General features: G+C 37.2%; 1 protein-coding gene across 4 annotated transcripts in view; it reads left to right on the top strand.

Moving 5' to 3' along the window:
• lpp (LIM domain containing preferred translocation partner in lipoma) overlaps positions 1–19252 on the top strand; it is a 191538-nt gene that overhangs the window by 25808 nt on the left and 146478 nt on the right. For all 4 annotated transcript variants that reach the window (XM_042483690.2, XM_088078082.1, XM_088078081.1 and 1 more), the window contains one exon: positions 1337–1382. The gene's annotated coding sequence lies outside the window, so the exon portion shown is untranslated. The remainder of the gene's footprint in view (positions 1–1336; positions 1383–19252) is intronic.

The following is a 19252-nucleotide window of genomic DNA, read 5'->3' as shown; positions in this document are numbered from 1 at the left end:
TTGTATTATACTGTAACAATACAAGCTATAAAACACTTCAGACCTAAGTTTCTTACATACTTTATCATTCACATTGTCGCACAGAAAGTTTAAGAAAATATTTACATCTCATCAGGTAATTTTTTTGTCAGATGAAAAGTATTGACTAACACTAACTGATGGTAATAATAAGAAGGATTCTCTTCCTGTGGTAATTTAAAGTAAACACCAGTGTTCAGTGCGCAATGCTAAAACTGCTAATTAAAAGTGGAAAGTGAAGCAGTTTTAGAGGTAAACACATTAAATTACTCTGTAATTGAGGCTGCAGTTTGACTAGAATCAGAGTGTCAGACTGCTTGAAAAGACACCAAAATAGAGCTTGTTCATCAGCATCATCTCCCTGGAGGGACATGTCCCCAGCACCCCGGCTGCTGGTTAGTTTTCCTCCGCGCCCGGCTACTTGCTGTGCTTGTGGAAAACGGCGCCTCTGAAAATAGGGAGCATATGCTAGAACAAGGAACGCCACTTCAAGCAATACTTGTTCCTTAACATTAGCACGGCGTAAAGAAACTGAAGTGAAGTTGAGAAAAGACTTAGTTGTCAGTTGCATGTTCTCAAAACATTGCACTTCCAAAAAAAATAAATAAATAAAAAGTGTGAAGGAGGCATGGATAACAATCCCAAACTGGCGCCCACCAGTAATTATGATGTGGGTACAAAGAGATTTTTGCCATTCTAAAGGGAGAAGGGGAGTGTAGGTGTATTAATTCCTATTCCTTCCTGCTTCCTCGACTTGGAAGTTCAGATTTAGAAAAATAGACCCCCCTCCCTCAAAAGAAAAGAAAAAACAAGAACTGTCACATTGACTGACGCCAGTCGTATGTAGCATCTGTGTTCCCACCACTGCTCCCTATAGTATATGCCACACTGTGGCAATGTGGGAAACTGACAATGTCAATTTATCAGAACAAAAGAATTCCTCAGCAAGAGGAATACACATCTTTGGGCCCTGGAGACAAAAATCATTCCACCCCCACCCTTACCTGTATCTAAACAGAATGTAGGACATTCACAGCACCAGAAATAGAAATTTCACTCACAATTATCATTTTTGAATGTATCCCCTGCAGTCAAAAGTTAGGGTTTCACTTTAGGAGTTAGAGCTGCACTTTAATGCCAACTTTCTCAAAGTAAACAATTGAACTAAAGGTACAGAGATGAGCAGCAAGCGAAGCGTTGGGACAGTTTAAACGAACCGATCCATTCTGCCCTAATTGTTCGTCTCTTTTTGAAACCGCTTTAACATTTCTGCTGCTTTCATTTCAGAGCTTTATAATTATGTTGTGTTTCTTTTCAGGTGTCTGATCCTGTAGTCCCCACCATCGCCTAGTGTTAACATTTCGGTAAGTGCTCGACCTAATTTTTCACTGCTTTCCACAACAGTGCAATGCACAGACGATGAACACTGCCTGCCTTTTTTATTTCATTTTATTTCTCGTGCGTTGTTTTCATGTAGACAATATTAAACAATACTTTACCTTAATAAAGAACCGGTGCAGTTGTACTGGGGGCGAGAATAAAGAAAAGTCTTTGTATGTATAGCCACATACTTTTTTTTTGTTTTTTTACTCTCTCACATGCACATCTCCCTCATTTGGTTTAGTAACTATTAATTGAATACTGATTCATTTCATTCTGACTGTTCATACATTAACTGCAGACTTAATTTCAGCCTCAAACAATCACAAAGTAGTTATATACTTTTGCATATTTTCAGCTACAGAAACCATTCAAATGTGAAAATGTTATGTTCTTTAAGGACATCAATGCTTGTATTTAATTTTTTTTTGTTTTTTAAAATACAATAATTTCTTCTTTTAGCCCTCTAGTTCATTAATTTCAGCCTTCATCTTTGACATTTTTTTCTGTAATGTATTTCAGCACCTAGCTTCTTTAGGCATGGATGTTTTCAAAGTCAGTTTTTCAATTTTTTTCAGTACAATGCATTTTCGCTTTCAAATTCCTGTATTTTCAGCAATGCTTTGTGATTTCAGCTGTCAGCAATCACACACAATTTCTGCAGGAAACGCACTTTTTAACCTTGTAAATAATCTTTTATTACACACACACACACACACACACACACAAACACAAAAAAAAATCTTTTCACTCTTCTCTTTTTCACTTTTCTCCAGACTTCTTGAGAAAAAGGTGCTTAAGAGTTACATGATATTGTTTTTTATATTGCCATGGTATATTTTTTTGAGAGTTCAGAAAATCAGCCATATGATTTACTTTTTATGTGTTGCTTTGACTGTTGTTTCTGTGTGACTGCGTGGTTGATGCTGCCAAACACATTAGTAAGCGTAGCAGTGGTGGTCATAAAGTGCCTCAGACATTTTAGCCAAAACCGAAAACTTTGTGTCAGAATTTTCCCTCATAACTCATCAAAGGCTAATGAGTTTCAATATTGTTCTGTTTGAAAGATATTTTTTGTAAAATCACTTAATCAAGGCTTAAATATTGAGATATTATTGTCTAGTGTAACCATCAAAGTGGAAATTAGCCATGATTTTATATGCACATAAGTGCCGTGGGTCCGCACAAGTTTTACTACAAGTAATAATTTAAAATTGTGTGTTTGTGTAATTATTATAGTTAAATGCAAAAACCTTTATTCACCTCTGTAGACACCAAGGCAAAACTGCATTTTATGTTCATGCATGTATGACAAATTAGTTATTTAGTTACTGAATTCATATATCACATTTTTAGTCACTGACAGTTTAAATTCCCGTCTTGTCAACACATGTGCGTCAAAGACAGTTTGCCTAAGGATGCAGTAATGACGTACAGCTCGAGCCCCCATGATGCATTCATAAATTATTAAATTAGCCTTGGTTTTATAAAAAACACACCATGTGTTTTAGATGGAAAATGTGGGAAAAACAAGAACCTCCTCTATCAAATAAAGCTTTGTCCAGTTCGCTGTTAAATCATCAGCTAGATCAAGTCAGTGAAGTGTTCCCACAGTCCGCTGAAGTTGCCTTCAGCATAAGAATTGATTGATCACTTAGTGTTTGCTTTAACTCATTGACTGGCATGACATTCCTTCATGACTTGATGGATGTGTGGTGTATTCTCAGATTCCCTGTGGGGATTCTGCCGTTGCGGCCAAAAATACAGGTCATGTGACACGTTGTGATCCACAGAGACTGAAAAAACAATTATGGAAATTCACTCAGCTCACACATTATAAGTCGGGCTAAAAAATGAGGAAAACTTCCGATGTATTAATTCAAATTTGATGTAAAAAACATGACTTTACACTGAAAAAATATGATCTTGAAATTCATATCAGGTTTATAGTAAAACAGCAATTAACACTAGTGTCTGCTGTATCTCTGTCTGCTGATAACCTAAAATTACATACATCATTTTTTTGCACCTGCATCTTTATTTTTTTACTGTACCATTTGTTGTACTTGTCCCCATTCCCACATAATGGAGGCACATATTCCTTTTAATTTTCAATTTGTTTTCAATATGTCTATATAATTTAAGCTGACTTTTCCCTGTACGATAATGTGCAGTTCCATTTCCAAGTCTTGTTTTGTTTTTTAAAAACTCATTTTCAGATAATTTTCTTTAACTTTTTACTTTTTTGCTAATTCTTGTGTCATTTTTTTTTTGATTGTTCAATGTCTTATCACCATGTTTTTGGAAAAAATCAAGTCAAATTACACAAGTTTCAAAGGATTAATATATGTGTAAAAAAAGTCTTTTTGTTGTTCTTTTTGGCCACGCCAAGTACCGATACCGTACCAGCCCAAAAAAGATGCACATCAGTATCCAAGCATCAGTGTCGAATGGTGCTGCTGTTGCTCTGTGCTGCTGTCTTGTCTGTTCGTGTCCTGTCAATGTCCCATTTTCGTGCTGCAGCGTTTTCAGTTATAATTTTGTTTTTAATGTGAGAAAATGGACTTTTGGCGTGAGAGTGGGAGAAGTTGTGTGAATCTCATGGTCAATGCGTGAGTTTTTGCAGCCTCGTGCAAAGAATTATTTTATATTTTCTGTACAGAGATATGCGCATTACTTGAGAGTTACGCTCAAATATACATGCACTTGGCATTTTGAGCCCTGATTTGAAAAGTCACCATGGTGACCTCAGTAATCAGTCACCTTCTGGGTCGTGTGCAGCAACTGAAATCTGCAAACTGCTCAGATTTTTAGGTTTTGAAAATAGAAAAAAAAAACCACTTATCAAAATAAAAATACCTGTTACTAATTAGATAATGCTGGTAGACCTTATTGCTGCATATTAAGCGTGCATTTGGTGCATTAGTTAAGCCTACAGTGATCCTTTGTCTTACTCTCCCGATTAGCCGACTCTTTGTTGGCGTTATTTCTGATAAGCAGCTGAGAACTCTCTTAACTGCCAGATCAAAACTGTGTTTGCATGTCCTGATAACGCTAATGGCCCTCGCTTTAATTGATTTTAGATACAGTTTCATCAGTGTTTTAGTTATGCTTGTGTTTTTTTAACACACATAGAGAAGTGTAGATTTGATTTTTGTTTTTCACTCCTGTCACTTCACTGTATTCCTCTAGATTAACTCCACTCAATCATGTGTCTGCGGCTCTGCTTTGAAGTAGCTTTAAGAAGGAAGTGGAACATGCAATAAATACAGTATATTGCACAAACTGTACATGCAGACATTAAAATTAGTGTGCTCGGAAGTGTCTGTGTTTAGCAAAGCATGCACCGTGGTTGAATACCAAAATTTGATATATTTTTGAAACAGATGGCAAGGTGCTCATATGGGAACCTGAGCTCTTCTTCACTGAATATGAAAATGTTGAACAGGTGGTCTAGGAAGCTTCCTCTCCCCGCTACGGCTTTCATTAACACACTTTTATTCTTCGAGTAATAATAAGCTTACTTGTGCCCTGAGAAATAGGGCAGACAAAAGAGCTGCTTCTTTTTTTTTTAAATAGACAAAAACTGGCAAAACTGTGGCCTTGTTATGTATTATTAGACACAACCCCTCTCCACCAACACCACCAAAAACCATAAAACACACTCTCCCAGTGTGAGTTTACGATCTGATTGTTGTCTAAAATTCTGTGTTTATTAGAGCGCAGGGTTTCTTTCTGGTTGTGCTTTAGCTCATTTTCAGTGCACATGTGAGACCACCTTGCAGTCATAGTCGGATATGTTTAGATTCTGTATCTCAGGAGGTTTTCTGTTTCACTATCGACCATAAACTGAGTAACAGGCTTTCAGAAATTGGGCCTCATGCTACAATGACCTCCTTAGAACATGAAATGTCTCGTCATGGTGACATCCTCCTAAAATACAGGGTAGAAGCAGTGCTGATAGCAGACTTCTCATTCACAGATTTATCAGCTGGATTGACATTTGTCAGGTTAGCTCACCTGCAAAATGAAATTGTTGACTGTAAAATGCTACACAAGCCAGTGTCTCTGTACACATGGGCCAAGAATGGATTGTAAGCGGAGATGATTTGTTAAAAATTTCTAACCAGCCACCGTAAGCCCTTCAACGAGCGTTTTCTCGCTTTGTTTTTATTGTCCAAAAAGTAAAATCATCTCAAAAAGGTAAATATTATCATATCTTTTTCCTTATATGAAAACGACTATACAAAAAACAAGACTCCACGCGTTTAGGCTAGATCGCAGTGACCACCCAGCTAATGCTAGTCAGTTATAAATAACAGTCTGAATCTCCCGTTTATACTCTTAAATCACATATCACATATTATCGCATCAATTGTGTTGATGATATCTGATACTTCTGGCTGTCAAATGAGACAATTAAATACTGATGAAAGTAATGGCCTTTCTCAGTCACTGTATTTTTCATCTATATGATTTAATATTTTCTTAAAGATTCAATTTGTTTTGCTGTAATTGAGGTCTAGATTAAAACGTTTGACAGTATATGCCCGCTTGAAATTCTTACAATGTATTATCATTTTGATTTGATTTATTTTAAGCATGTACAAAAAAACAGAAATAAAAAATAAAAATGAAAAATATTTTTTAAATTATCATTATTTTAAGGTTAACTTTTCCATTATGCCCTTCAACATTATATTAGTAGCAACGTCACAAAGTGCTGACACGTCAGGGAGTCTGATACTAAAGAGAAAATAAAAATAGCTGTTTCTTCAGTCAGGTTAAACTGTTTAATCAATGATTTGTCCCTTAAGTTACACCTGAAACCTAAAGAAACATTTGATCTTTTTAAATTTTTTTAATTAATTACATGCAAGATAAAACAAAACACAAACAGACCACATCACTCCATATTTACAAAACAAACATGAGCAAACAAACAAACAAACAAGAAAAAAAAACACATCCCGTATGGATCATAAAGATTCTGAGATAGTTTAACAGCTAAATTTACATGTTGTCACAGAAGATTGACTGAAAGACATTCTTACTAAAAATAGGGACCATTAAATAAGAAACATTTGATCTTAAGCAAAGAGAAACGTGAGCAGGTACAAAGCGAAGGCTCAAAACTATTAAATGCATCTTACCCACAAACTAACTAACCTGCACCGCCACAGCTTTGTGCATACGTACGTTCAGTAAGTCACACAGTATGTACACGCTCTGATCGAAAAACTTGATTTTTAAGTTGTAATTTAAATGCAGTGTGTCACAGACAGCAATGAGACATTTTAAGGTCAAAGAAAACACCCAGAAGTCCTCATCGCGGCGTCACAGCAGCTCAGCAGTGGACTGACGGAGACCACCTCACACGCCTGGGCCACAATGATGGTACAAACTTAACTTGCCAGGGACGGTTCTTGGTTTCTCAGACTGTTTGTTTGGATTCCTGGCTCACGGTTTGTCTGTTTGGGCCAGATTCTTGAAGCACACATCAAATCGACGGATGACTAGCGAGGCTGGCTGCCAGCTGAATTTCAAGAACAGTTTAGCTTCACTGTAGAATTTAAAATACTTAACTCTTTGTTGGGCTTCAGTAGAGCTGAGCCAGACGCTTTTCCTTGACTCATTTTGGAAGAGAAGGGCTTTGTCAAAATGGAAAAATGCTTCAGTGTTTGCTGGACTCTCAGGGAAATTATATTATGGCCTGTTTTGGGAAGTGAAGTCTTCTCTCGTTCAATAGCTATGCATTTCATTCCAACCTAATACCAGCATACTGTGTAAGGTAAACGTCTTTAAGGTAAATTTAAGTCTTGATTCATCATGTTCTCACATTTTCTTCAGAGCTTTTCCAACCTGATAATCTCAACAGTATGTTGGTGTTAAAACCACTTTCAGGACTGAAAGAAAAATCTTTGTTTGTTTGTTTGTTTTGTTTTTGCTTACATTGCAGAATGCCATCTGAAATATTCTCTTTTGCTCATATAGAGTCAAAAAATGTGTTTATGACGGGTAATCTCCAACTCGACTAAAACTCGTTTGGAACAGTTGTTTTTTGGGTTTTTCGTTTGCAGAAGTTGGGGATTGCACGTGGTACTTTTTATTGGCAATAACTCGGTCGGGGTTTCAGGAGAGGTGAGCTGATACTAGAAAGTGGAGTTCAAACACTGCAGACCGCTGGGACTTCGAGTTGAACCATGCTATTAAAATAAGGCATACGTCAAAACGTCTTCTTCAGAACCTTTCCCTCGGTTGCCTTCATGAGCCCGTCTCTGTGTCTGATAATCAGACTGTAGTAAAGTCACTTACAAAGTTCTTAAATAGATCATATCCCCATGTGATGTATCATGAAAAGACACAGAGAGGACTGTATGCGGTGTAGGACAATGTGCAGGCAGGCTACTGATGAGCGAAGCACCATATGGCCGTTTCTATTCCAACTAATGATGATACATATTGAGCTTCAAGAGGTGAACTAGTAACATCGCAGTTGATGCCTTGAATGTGGATGAGTCAGAAATATAAAGGTGTTTATCGTGGTTATTTTGGTCATTTTAATCAGCCCAAAAATAGGAAATCTAAAGGCATATATTGTGGTTATTTTGGTCATTTAAATCAGCTCAGGATTGAGCCTTTTGTTGTTTATTAATGTGTTTGCACTATCACTCAGCCATGGCTTTACTAGATCGATCAATGTCAGAAAAAATGTTTAAACCACAGGCTTACGGTCATGAAAAACCTGGAAAAATTATGGAATTTTCAGATAGCAGTTTCCAGGCCTAAAAACGTTTGGAAAGATCCTGGACAATAAGTCAAGTCAAGTCAATTTTTTATTTTTAGAGCCCATTATCACAAGACATGGTTTGCCTCAGAGGGCTTCACAGTGTACGACATCCCTCTGCCCTTAGACCCTCACATCACGCGAGGAAAAACTCCTGAAACAATAACACATGCTAAGTTCAAGGACCGTTGGACATGTAGAAATCGAATGGTATTTTCTGTTTTTAAAGTTTCTGACTGTGATAAACGGAGTCGTTTTGGGAATTTATTTTTTCGAAAGGCATGTCTTAAAGAGAAAAAAACCTTAGTTATATTAAAATATTCAGTGGATTCAGTATTTAGACACAGTATTTTATCTACATACATGTAGGAGGCATTACCATTACATACTGCTGGGATTGTGAAACTCATTAGCGTAAAATTTGGCAGATCTGGATGAATTATGTTGACGCTGCAGTCATGTCACAGAGATATTCTTTCCTCTACCTTTTTTTCCCTTTAACTTCTTACCTTTCTCCCCAAAACAACACACTTACTGTAAAGTTTCTGCCCGGTCCGACTGCAGGAGATAAGCATCAGTGAGTTATGACGGTCGAGGTGGACATGACCAAATGGTTAAGCACAAGATTACGTAACATCTGAAATAGATTATTTTCTCGTGATGTCTATCCTAAAGATGCTATCACAAACTCAGAGGCACCAAAGAGAAGGTACTTTATGTACCAGACTCTTTATTTGACGCACACGAATAGAGAAAAAATACTTGTTTTTATTTAAAGGTGTTAGACTTGCAAATTTCTATCTTAAAGTTATACAAAAGCAAGCATTCAGTGTTAAATACTCTGTCCTTGGAGGCCTGAAATTTGGCTGTTAAATTTGTTATATTTTATTGTTCAAAGGGAACATTTTGTAAAGAATTTAATCATTTAAGCAACCTAAGGGGAGCTTAGCATTTCACAATGAAAACACTTATGCAGGATCAGTACATTTATATTTGATTACTATTAAACCAAGAAAATAATAATTCTTCAAAGGGACCTATGATGCTCATTTTCAGGTTCGTACCTGTATTTTGGGTTCTAAATATTGACATACATTAATGATCAAAAAACACAGTTTTCCTCAAACTGTCTGTGCTGAAACACCTGCATTCACCATCTGTCTGAATACCAAAATCACAACTGGACATGTTCCAGCAGGAATATGATCCAAAATTGGGAAGGAATTACCAACATTCGCAACCAAGATTACATTTTTCCCTGACGTTAGCATGTAGCTAAATGTAGCAGTGTACATGAAGCTGAGAAATGAACGTAAAGGAGAATAGCTGCACTTTCTATCATTAAATCTCACCAATTAAAGCTTCTATATAAAACTGGACGTGTTTCAGCAGGAAGATGAGCTGAAATCTGGGACAAATGAACAACAATCAGAGAGATACAATCAGTATCTAACTACATTTACCAGTGTTTGTAATGTAAACACGAGCTGACATCAGTCCGTCTGCAAAGAAAAAAAGACATTAGAAATGGAGAACCATTGCCTCATTATTCGTAACTTTGGCCACAATTAATATATGTAGAAAATAAAATACACCAAGTATAACTCAACATTCACATAAATAGCAAATAAAAAAATACAAAAAAATCAATAAATTGATAAATTAATGAATAAGTAAATCAGTTAATACATTAATTAATTAAAAAGATAACAAACAATAGAAAGAATAAAAACAAACAGACAAAAAAGGATGTTCTTGTGCATTTCTGGTCCAGATTTCCATACTAAGTCCTCAGTACTCCCTGGACCGTGGTCTGCTGCATTCTCAGTTATTGCAGCAAGTTTTAACACTGGAATTCAATCATTATTAAAAAGAAAAAAGTCTACAAACTTCTGAAATGACTCCTGTAACACAATCCACTCTGTAACTTTCCCATCTGTATGCTCACAATGTTCCAAACACCCATATGTTCAACAAAATATGCAAGATATTGCTAAATTCTCTGCCTCTGTTTGTGGATTGCTTTCTGTTTTTTGGAAAAAGATGAATATTTCTTTAATATTAACCTTTGTTCTTTGTATGGTATTGAAGGAAAACTAGTGAGCTACAAAAAATATTTTCCTGCACTGTGTTTTCAACAGTATCCCATTGTAAAACCGCTTGATGAACAATATTTTATTTTTTGATTTTATAAAAATGAATTCCCTGATTTAGACTTAATACAGACTTGGAAACGTGATATTTATGCAGTCTTATTTTTTTATCTCAGTTATTGGCAATCATTTTTTTAACAAAGATAAAGAAGGACAGTCTTGGCAGCAGAGCGCACATTTCAAATGCAAACTCTGAGAGCATTGATCAGTTTCATTGACGCAGTGCTGCTCTGTTGCCTGAGCGGCCACACGCCTTAACAATGCAATGGAAAATAATGGTGTATTGAACTGGCATATGATAGAGCAGTTGTGCCCTTTGTTCACAGCTCTGCAGATATATTTGACGGCTGCTATCAAGCCGCATGTTTACACACTGAGGAAGGAAGGGCTATTCTTAAACAATTACTGCGTCTCTCCGTCAGAAACTGGAGCGCGACATGACATTCAGTTAAGCTGCGATCACTTTCTGCAAGAAAAGTGAAGAGTGGAAAACAAGTAAATAAGACGTGCTTAAGAAGGAAAGATTAAGACACAACCCCAGAGTGATTAAGAGGGCTGACATAGATACCCTGGCTGGATTTTTAAATGGACCAGTGAGCGGGTTTGGATTTGGTTTTAAGCAGCAGGAGCGCATAAACAGCAACAGCTATCAGTCAATTAAGGATAAAGCCCTCCAAAAACAACTAGTTTAACTTTGCTTTTCAATTAATCTTCTTTAGGTGTCGCCAAGGGTCACAGCGCTGCAGTGTGAGCAGTGGAGAAGTGAAAGATTAAGTAAGAGTCCAAACAACTGGGCACCAAAACATTTAACCCCGCCCCGCTGACGCTGCACAGATGCTCGTGGCCAAGCAGGATTTTAGCACTTTGTTTTTCTTCAGGAGCAAGACAAAAATCTGATTTATTTTAAGAAGTCGTCCATGGATGAATCATGAAAGTGCAAGTGTGTCCAATTTTTAGATTTACACAATCGCCTACATTTTTCTGTTCTTCTACCAAGGCCTTTCAAGAATGTTTCAGTGTTAAAAAAACACACATCTGTGCCGTAACATGTTTGCCAAAGTAAGAAATCCCTGAGCTCAAGTCCTCATCTGCTGTGGGAGAAAATCTCCCTGTGATGTTCTCTGGTGTGGATCTAAATAATCAAATCACACTGTTTACTGTACAGATGAAACAAATCTTACTGACCTTGTGAGTTTCGGTTACAAATAAGTGCTGCTACTCTGTTATTTTCTGTTTTACCTTCCGGTCTACACAGGAAATCCGACTGTGTTGCGTTGTGTAGACGGACATCTTTTGCACCTGCGTTTTAGCTAATCATCAACTTTGATTCATCTCGTGGGAAGATCAAGGTTTACAATTATGAGTTTACGGCTAAAAAAAAAAATGTAAATGAGAAGGTAGAAGCAAAACAGTTAACCCTTAAAGACTGCTTTAATATTATACACACACTTCGCTCTAATTCTCCGCAGCTGTCTCTGAATGTTTGCTCCGCCCTCATGCTCCGCCGGTGTCTGCTCCGCTCTCCTTCTCTGCCGGTGTCTCCGAATATCCGCTCTGCCCTCATTTTCCGCCGGTGTCTCCGCCAGTGTCTCCAAATTTCAGCTTCCCCCATTATTTTCCTGGTGTCTCTCAAAGTTTATGCCATAAGCAGGAACACTGCCAAAATTGTCAAAAAATGATGACTGAAAAGGATGTAAAATGCGCCAAACAGTCCCCAAGCGTTAATAGGTGTTCGGTCCTTTTTTTCAAAAAACATGTTTAATATTTTATTTTCATGTTTCAATTCCAATGTTGGAATATTTTTAAGAATTAAAAGTTAATTGTCCTTGAAAGGGTGTTGACATTAATTCTTATGCTATCGTATTATCATTTTATCAGTGGCATAAAGTAGTCTCAAAATGACAATAATATTATTAATCGTAATTGCTTCTGGGACAGTATATCATCCAACAAAAGCAGTTTTCATGACAGGCTTGGTAATGTGACAAGACAGGAAATGGAGCAAACTTAGATTATTAACTCGTAATCGATCTTAAGCTCTGTTGTTTTGTAGTAACCGTCTGCTTCAGTGGCTGAGAACCTTAAAGTGAGCTTAGCCGCTGGTATTGTGAGTGTTGAAGAGAGTATGAGGAAACCCCGGCTCAGTGTGACATGATGAAGTTATGGACCTAAAGCTCCTCATTGTTATGTATCTGTGGTCCTGCAGCCCAGCGCTGCAGAATATAGAGAGGGTGAAGGAAACAGCGCCGTGGCTGCCAACCCACTGGGCTCTTTTTTTTTTTTTCTACTCTGAGAAAAAAAAGAGTATACAATTGAAGCAATACCTGTAAGTCAAGACAAAGGGCTAAAGCACCCTGGCTTTTTGTCAGCCTCTTTCATCGGGGCCCGAGCCCAAATGATTCGCATACAATTGCGAAGCGAAATCTGTCTGCTGCAATTGCTTAAATGGTTGCTCAAGTATTTAGAAACGATGAAATTGTCATGAGCTTACTCTCATTCACGCCTTTCTATCTGCGCTTTCTGCGCTGTGCTGAGGGGATTCTTGAGCAAAGTCATCTGTATTCAGTAAACAAAGTGTTATTGATGAGTTGATTCTATGTGGCTTTGCCAGTGAGCGAGCCGGGGAAAGGATTATGTCCCCAAGCCAAAACCCAATAGAAGTTTGAATGAGAGGGATAGATGTGCGGTGCTCATTGTAGCAGCGGAGGATAAGCTGTGTTCAACGTTAAAATAACAGCTCAATACCTGTGATATGAAAAAGGCTCGCTTAAGTGGGAAACATCTCCGTTTGCTGTCACAGAATGATAAATCGACAAAAGTTTTCAAAGGGAAGTGCCCTAATTCACTGTGTTCTGTTTCATTTGATTCTTGCAGCGATAACACCAAGGGGCTGTAATTGAAAAGTGTTTTTTGAAGACCTTTGATGAGGTTTAGTTGACGGAAGGATTTAAGCATCTCCGCTGAGTGAGACTGGAAAGGTGTAGCTGCAGCAGCATATGGCAGAGACTGAGAGGAATCCAGAAATCCACTAATCCACCATTCTTACAGTACAGGGATTATACCTTCTGTGACTCCCGTTTTTACGTCTTGCTTTCCATTCGTCTGTCCACACTTTAGTTTCAAACAGTGTTGTTTTTCAGCTGTGGGGGGCGTTACTTTGTGCTTCTTGTTGCATCTGGTCAGCAGGCGTTTTGCTGAAGAAACATCTTGTTTACAGCCTCTGTAGCGCATTCATTTTGCTTTATGTTTTATCTTTTTCTGCAGCAAATAAACAGCAAATATCTCCTTAGATACCCTACGTGGAGTGTAGATGATGGTAACATTTTATACTGTTGTATGATTGCTTTTCAGCTCACCTTAAACTCCCTGAAACACGATTCAGTCATAAAATTGAATTTTCATTGCAAAATGTGCAACAATCAAAGTTAAAGTTGGGGGAAAAACATTTTAGGCATTATTTATGAAGATTTTAAAGGGTCAGTTCACCTCAGAATCAAAATTTTTACTCTGGCCTGTTGTGCTATATTTATCAGTCCAGATTGTTTCGGGGGGAGTTGCAGAGTGTTGGAGATATCAGGCGTAGAGATGTCTGCTTTCTCTCCAAAATAATGGAACTTGTTGGCGCTCTGCTTGCGGTGCTCAAAGTGCAAACAACAACAAAAAAAACTCAACAGGAATGTCTGTTTCCAGAAATCATGCAGAAACTATCTTCTGTCTATTGAGCTACACCCGCTTATCGTATCACTGCACAGAAGAAAGTGTGCATCTGCTACATGGCCAATGTACGCCGGTGTTACAGCTCAGATGAGGAGGATGCCATTAATGTTAACATCTCACCTCACACCGTCACAAGCCTCCTGGTTTACGCTTCCTTCTGCGCTACAGGCAGGACCAAAATAGATTTTGGAGTGAATTGTCCTTTTTGACAGTCATTTGTGCAGCATCATAATCAGGAGTGTACTATGAATCAGTAGTTTTATCATGATAATATGTTTTGTCAGTTCTTTGGGTAGCAATTCAGTATATAATAATATTACAAAATCAACCACAATATGAAATTGATTCGTATTGTGGTTGAATTTAGTGACCTGGGGTCGCCCAGTAGCTCAGTGCATAGAGCAGGTGCCGGATTTACTCGTGCCCCTTTACTGTGTGTCATCCCCCCTCTCTTCCTCTCTCACGCTTACATTCTGTCCTGTCGATTAAAGGCAAATACACCCCAAAAAATTATCTCCAAAAAAAAAATGAGCCCATTTAACACAATCATTTATATGCGAAGCTGCCCCTTCCAATCTAATTTTTTTAAACTAATTGTAACCTGTAAAGCGTTAAAGCAATAAAGTTACTTACTACTACTGCAACAACTACTACTACAACTGCCTCCACTAACACACAAAAATTGCTTCAGCAAGCATTTTTCTATCATGTGTTCATGTCCCTTTTCTTTTTATCATTCTGTGTCCTCTCTCTAAAGACAACGTTTTTGCGGGTCCTTGAACGCAGCACAGATGAAACTCTCAGCAGCAGTTTAAGGAGTTTCAGACAAAGTGTGGCGCGGTCCGTAGATAATTGATCCAGCTGATCCCGTCAGAGCTGATGAGATCGATGGACGAGCTGCTGCAGAGTGAGTGCAAGTAAACTCTTCGAGCTAGAACAATAAACGGATACGTTTCACTTCACTTTCACTGCGCGTGTTGTTGTGCTGCTCCATCACAGAGGATACTTATGCACCTGACACTGTTGTGCAGTGCATAACCGTATGGTATGTATATATATCCAAATATGGAAAGTCTATTCATGGCGGCAGATGTTTTGATTGTGGCAGCCTGCCACAAATACATTAATGTATAGGAAACCCCCGTCTATTGTTTATCCTTTTACTAACTCCCCGTGGGTTTAAGACACTGCATCTCTTGGCAGAACAGTACAGCTGAAATTTCAGGGTGTGTTCACATATTTTTAGCCAAACGGTGTTGAAACAGAGCTGCTAGTGTTGCCGAAGCAAGAGCAACAAGTTAGCTAAGGTTTGTCGTGCTTCCTGAGTATTCTATGTCGTAACAGCATTGTTTGTATTTGGCAAGCTCTTGTCTGTTGGCCCATATTATTCTACAAAATATTTCCGGACAGCTGATTTTTTCCAGAGAAGGGGGTAAATATCCTCATTGTCTTTTTCTTGGCTTCTTGTCTTTATCTGCCTGGTCCTGTTGGACGATGACACAAGCATTTAAACCCACAGAACCCAAGAATTTGTTGTATTTCATTTAAAAACATGGGAAAAAGGCAATGAGCATCTTGGCAAGAAATGTCTGAAAAAATCGCAAAAAAAAAAAAGTAAAGGCTATAAGAAAATGTCTAACAAATAGCTTTGAGAAGATTTAGATTTGGAAAAAAAATCCCAAAGAACTGTATTTATAACCCTTACAATTATATGTTTCATATTAATATATATGTATTTTATATTTTATTTTATTTTTCTCATTTCTTGAAGGTAGCCATTTGCTTGTCTCTTTTTGAGTTTTACATTTATTTGTTTATTTTTGGGAAATTTCCCTGTAACTTATAACCAATTTCTTCCTGATTTTTGACCAATTTCTTGATAAGTTGCTCATTGCCTTCTTGACATGTTTTTGAAAGATGCTAAGCAGTTTTTATTGCCAGTCACTGGAGCAACCAGAATTGGACTAAATTATTCTTAGAACATTTTGCTTTTATGAATGCATTTTGTGAGGAACCTATCTCGTAATGAAATTCATAATGAAGAGGTTTATTGCTATGAATTTATAAAGCTAAATGGGAGCTGATACTTTTCTGGCAGCTCTTAGAAATACCACAAGGGCAAAACTGAGATAAAAAAGAATTTTCTCCTTATTTCATAGGGGTTTCCCACACACAGTCCTTGGGAGGTTTGTGTTAATTCACTCTGACTTCTAAAGATCTCACAGCATTCAGGACGTCAGAGAGATTATACGTAGACATCAAAGTTAAGAGTTCAGAGCTTTATTGTGTTACAGTGATGAATTTCTGGATGTGTCACAGACCGATACCAATGTGGAGGGGAATCGGGTAAAAAAATAGTAGCCTGAGTCCTTTTAAATCAGGGGATCAGGGGAGTCATCAGTTGTTGCACTTATACTCTCCAACAGTGCTGTCTCACCTGCAGAGTAGTTTATTTGGTCAGCAATAAGGAATAAAAGTAATACTTTGTTGCCTTTTTGCTCCGTTAAACTAGGGGAAGACAGATTATTGGGGCCGATATTTGGCATTTTGCAGATTATCTGTATCTGTATTTTATTTTAATGATCTCAGATAAAATTGATTAATTAAAAAGTGCATACAAAGTGTCAGTATGGGAGGAACTCTTACTTTATAAAACCTCAGGCAGCTATTTTTCATTTAAATTACCACTTGACGTTATGATATATATGATGTTGAACGTTTCAGTTTTGATTAAACATTTACTAAAGGCATCTAAACAAAGTTTTTTGTTATAGTTTGTGATATTCCAAATACTAAATATTGACAGAAAGACTTTTATTTTTATTGTAAATGCAAATATTGGTTATCAGTCTCATTAACTACTAATTGGTATCACTATCGGTATATGCCCTGAAAAACCAGTATCGGTAGACCCCTATGTTAAACCTCTGTTTAAACAGGAAGTCCTCTTTTTTTTGAGGGAGACCTGTCCAAAATAGCACACCAATACAAGGTTACAAAAATACTCCGACACCGTGTCCCGACTTTTTACAAGCAAAACAAGAGAAGTTAACATGACATTATTGAGGCTGATAGTTTGGACACGGATTGGACGGTTTTGGTGATGTCACCCTGCCTTGTCATCCGTAATCTCCGACACGATAAATAGCGACAAACTGGTAGCAATCATGAACTGGTAGCAATGGGATATTAAAGGAGTCATATGGTAATATTCTGGTGGGATAGTTGCTGTGAGGTTGTCAAGTTTCACAATTGATTTTTAAAATGAGGAAGTGGGAAAACACACCGAAGAATCACACGGCTATTTTTAAACTCCTTTTCACTCTCTGATTGATCAGGGAAAATCCCTGCATATGTTACCAAAGTTACATAATAATGTAGATATACACTCAGTGGCCACAAAAAAATCTCTTCACAGTAATATTATTGAAAGCAGTATTACATGGCATTGCAATAATCATGTAGATATACAAACGAAAATGTTACCAAGAAACAAATTGTACTCATGAAGGAGGGGAAAAAAAGGAAAATAACAAGCTCAAACAGAAACAGTTTAAGGTTTTTAAAAACTATTTTATAATCTTATCATTAATATTATTTTCTACTTTCATTGAGTTAACCATCTAACCATTTAACCATCATTAGTTTTAATCATAGATATTAAATATTCATTAATTTTAAACGCCAGGTGTTTGTCATGATGCCGCTGTGTTTTTGGATGAAACCCCCCACAAAAATGAATTATTTCAATATACTATATGCAAAATAGAAGTTTTTTTTTTTATGATCGTACCTGGGATATGTCAGTGATTTCCTGCAACATAGATGGTGCCAGTGGACCTAGTGGAAACAGCATGTATTTTCTCCATATGCTAGAAATGGTCAAAATGACGTAATTGTGTTGAAAATATTAAAAATGACCAAGTCCAAGGAAAAAACCCAGAATGACACCCAGAAATAATACAGTGCATGTTTTTATGATTTGATGGCTGTGGGATCAAAAATTGCAGTTTGAGTGGGTTTCAGTGGTGTAAGTTTTGTACTTGACAGTATGAATATAATAATTTTGTTAATATAGTGTGTTTTAGACTTATTGTAGGAGCTTAACTGGAAATTCGAAGATTAAAACAAAAATACATATATATATATATATGTGTGTTATATGCATGAGCACAGCCAACATAATCAAAATGAAAAGTGAAGAATAAAAGCCGGTAAAATGCCCTAAACAGACCCTAAGGGTTAACAGTTCACTGTCAACAGATGAATTTAATATCAGCGCTGCTTTTTGATTCTTGCTAAAATCACATAGTTATGCAACAACAACAACAACAAAATAGCTCCAGTTAAGCTTGGAAGAAGGCTGACACCCAATTTTTCAGGTGATCTCTGTCCTGTTGTTCAATTCACACTCGGGTTCAATTGACAGCTTCCACATTAGCCTTAACGAACCAAAGCACACAGGCAAACACCCCAGAGTTAGTTTGGCTGTGAAAAAATCCAGACAATTTATTGTTATCCTGCTTATTCATAAACAGAGGCTGGCACGTCTTTGTCGGCTCATGGCAATTTAACAAAGGCAGAATTGACCAAAAAAAAACCAAACACTAGCAGCATCAACCAGTCAGAATTAACTGACTGGACCTCCAAATAATATATAAGATTATACAAGTGTTAAAAAAATGTTAAAAATGCAAATAAGTTTTTGCTGTTTGTTGAAAATACTGCTGTTATTTATCTTTTTTTAAATTATTCACTTAATTTTGGAAGTAGTAGACATATCTCAATGCATATCATATTGGTGCTATAAAGACAGAAGCATTTTAAACCTGATTAAAAATGCAGTCAGATATCCATATCCGTCTCAGTCACCACTGGTTTTAAATAAACATGTATTCAAAACTGATTTACAACTCCTGCATCGCACACATACCATTATAAAGATACACACAGCTGACGGTTTGATCCCCAAAATTACATGCTTTCCTGCCTTTTATCATATTTCATCACTGCAGTCTTCAGCAGCACGAGCGGTTACAGTTGCACGGCCGGTCTCTTGATGTGTTTGTGACTTTAGGATCATAATTAACTCTGTCCGATGGCAAAATACGTTCATGCTTTTCTCACGAAGAGAGGAATGCAGTCTGTCCATGTCTTCATAAATTACGTTGGAGAAAGTTTTTAGAGTCTTAGAGAG

Source organism: Plectropomus leopardus, chromosome 5 (genome assembly GCF_026936395.1).
Source record: "Plectropomus leopardus strain MGB_pleo_1.0 chromosome 5, ASM2693639v1, whole genome shotgun sequence".
NCBI lineage: Eukaryota > Metazoa > Chordata > Actinopteri > Perciformes > Serranidae > Plectropomus > Plectropomus leopardus.
This window is presented reverse-complemented; position numbering and strand designations above follow the sequence as displayed.